Consider the following 3,387-nt stretch of genomic DNA (forward strand, 5'->3'; position numbering starts at 1 on the left):
CTCCCTCTCTGCCCCTGCCCCCACTCGCATTTGGATGCTCTCTCTGTCCAAATAAATAAATAAACTTTTTTTTAAAAAAGCCTTTAAAAGATTCTAGAACAAATGAGTTGATCAAAGTCATAGGATATAACGTCTACTATATACAAAAATCAGTTGTATTTCTATATGTTAGCAACAAACAATTGGAACTGAAATTTATTTATTTATTTGGAACTGAAATTTAAAATGAAGCATTGCTTTTTACGATACCACCAAAAGGATAAAATAGTTATGTATAATCTAACAAAATACATGCAAGATCTGTATCCTGAAAAAATATCTACATTGCAGCATTGTTTTTAATAGATATACACCACAAGCTAGATAGAACGCCAATAATAGACGACTGGATGAATAATGCAGGGTTCTTTCAAACAGAGGAACGCTTTCAATCACTTAAAAAGATATTGCCGATTATTATTTATCAAAAGGTGTTTTAAGTATTTATGTTTTTTAAAAGTTTAAACCAGCATCCGCGGTAATATTTTGTTTCAAACTACACCCGTGTGTGCAGAAGAACGAACTGCAACACACAGCAAGATTTAAAGAACAAATACCTCTGAGTGACAGACTGTTTAAATTTTTATATCTACTTTATCCGCTCCTCTTCACTTGTATACATAGCTAATGTAATAAAAAATAATAAATATTTTCAGACATTAAATTTGGTCTCCGTTGGCACTCTTGTATGGTTAAGAAGGAATGTTAGGGGGCGATATGCATGTAAAATCTTTCTGAATTTCTCTTCACCCTTACCATCTTCATCGGAGTAGCTCTCTAGGTAAATGTGGCCTCAACCTTAACCTTACCATATTGAGATTTGGAGAGTTCAATTTGACCTTCATATTTTCAACATTCTGGAATTTCAATGGCATTTCCTATTTCCTTAAGATACTTGGAGAGACACTGATATTTTTGAGATATGCTGATATTTTGACATTCGTATACCATTTTGCATTTTTGAGTTTCCTTTATTTTAGACCTGTTGCATTGGGCGTGACGTGACACTTCGCTAATTCCAAGATTAGTTTTCATCAAACAATAGTTTAAATGATCACATTTCTATTTGCATTCAAAAATATCATGTAAGTATTCACATCACGTGTACATTTAATGCAGATACTGCTGAGGCAAATAATTTTTGTTTTACTTGTACTGTCTGTATTGGAAAAAAATCACTATTTTACAGCTTGAATGATTATGTTAAAATGTTCCTCAGCAGAAATCAGATCCTGAATTGTCAACAAAGTCTTCTGCCTGATACATATTTTTTTGCAGGTCAGCACCCACTGGTCAGTCACTGGATTTGAAGAAGAACTCTGGCCCATAATATGAATTCTAGCATATGATTATGGAATTGAGTAAAAACACTGGGAACTGACTTAACTGTGACGCATCTACAACATACAGCATATGGCACTTCAGAGAACAGGGTGCTTCGATTCCAAATCCTGGCTTACTGGCCAGGGATCTTGGGGAAGTTACTTCGTCTCTCTCTTGGCCTGTATTTCCTCCCTTGTAAAATCGGGACAATGCCAGTACCTTCCTCAGAGGGATGATATGATTAATGAAGCCACTACATGTAAAGTGCTTAGAATAGTGCCTGGTATTCAACAAATATTCTCTATTTTGGTGAATAAACTGGTGGTTTGGAATAGAGTAGGTTCAGGATACAGATGAAATGAACGTTGGATTAAAAGACCCTAATGGAGAGCAACAGCAACACAAGATGGCAGCCACCATGGGCTCGGGAGTAAAGGTCCCTCGCAATTTTCGACTGTCGGAAGAACGGGAAGAAGGCCAGAAAGGAGTAGGGTCTAGAAGGTGATGAAGACCTGACACTTACAAGATGGACAGGGATGATAATTGGGCCTCCAAGAATAATCTATGAAAACCAAATATACAGCCTTAAAATAGAATGTGGACCGAAATACCCAGCAGCAACCTCCCCCCCCCCGCCCCCCGCTTTGTAAGATTTGTAACAAAAATTAATATGGAGTTAATAGTTCTAATGAAGTGGTGGACCTAAGAGTCATATCAGTGCTAGCAAAATGGCAGAATTCACATAGCATCAAAGTCATCCTGCAAGAGCTCTGGCGCCTAATGATGTCAAAAGAAACCATGAAACTCCCTCAGCTGCCCCCCCCCACCCCCAGGACAGTGTTACAGCAATTAATGAAAAAGAAACACTACAGCCCCTCCCCCTCCCCCAATTCGATTTAAGCGGTCTTCATTTTCCACAATAGTAAATTTTCTAGATATGTCTTGTAGACCTCAAAGTACTAGAAAGGAAGCTCCCATCCAAAGGCAATTTATCTTAAGATACTGTAAACAATACTGATTTTTTGTCCATGTAAAATGTAAGTTGTGCTATTAAAAAAAAAAGACCCTAATGGATCTAATGACAGCTACGTGACTAGTAAAATATACCAACACTGACCTACTGAGTACTGAATTTCATATACCTGTGCTAATTGCTAAATCATAGCATTACCTGGATTAATGTAATCTTCCAATAACCATATGGAATAAGCATGAGCATCTCCATTTCGTAAGCAGCGTAACACAGTGGGAATGTTATGGAACCTGGTCTGGATCACCCGGTGGAAGAACCGAGTGACACTCAGAGATCTTGGAAGGCAGGAGGTTGATTTCACACTGGCGGGCTCAGAGGAGATCACTCCCCAGAGGTCTGAGCCCCCAGCATAAGCAGAGGGAGTAACTTCTGGTCCGCTGCTTCCGCATTCCGCGTTAGTAGTAATTTGGCCCGAGGCAAGCCGGGTAGGAAGAAGAACCCGGAAGGGGAGTCTTCGGTCAGGGACTGGAATTTCCCTATCAGTCCTGTCGGCCATCTTATAACAGATCTTTCCCTATCAGTAAAAATTCAGATCAAGAATCACATTTCCAGGGTTTGAATCATGGAATAGTACTTATCAGCTACCTGATCAGGGGCGGATCATTTAAACATCCAAAGCTTCAGTTTCCCCATCTCTAAACTGGGGACCACTGAAGGCACAAGAGGCCTACATCATGGAATTATTGTGAGAATTAAATGAGCCATTGCATATTAAGGTCTCAGAATAAGCAGCAAGAGTGAGGGGTCCCCAGAGAAAGAAAGAGGAGACAGACACAGGTTCTAGAAAACAAAGAGAAGCCATCTTAGCTCCCCACCCCACCCCCACCCCACCCCCGCCCCTATTTTCTGTGATCTGTGCCTCACCGGCTCTATTCGCCCTAGCACACTCTTTGCAGAACTTCCCTAGGAGGTGTTAGAACAAAGAAATGCAAAAACCTTAGTAGTTAAGGATTTTAAGGGAACAAAGGGAATACAAAACCTAACTGTCTCTA

At 39.7% G+C, this 3,387-nt stretch overlaps 1 pseudogene; it reads left to right on the plus strand.

Moving 5' to 3' along the window:
- The first annotated feature begins 1,768 nt into the window (after positions 1-1,768).
- LOC122235483 lies at positions 1,769-2,215 on the plus strand (annotated as a pseudogene).
- Positions 2,216-3,387: the final 1,172 nt, after the last annotated feature.

Source organism: Panthera tigris, chromosome X, assembly GCF_018350195.1.
Source record: "Panthera tigris isolate Pti1 chromosome X, P.tigris_Pti1_mat1.1, whole genome shotgun sequence".
NCBI lineage: Eukaryota > Metazoa > Chordata > Mammalia > Carnivora > Felidae > Panthera > Panthera tigris.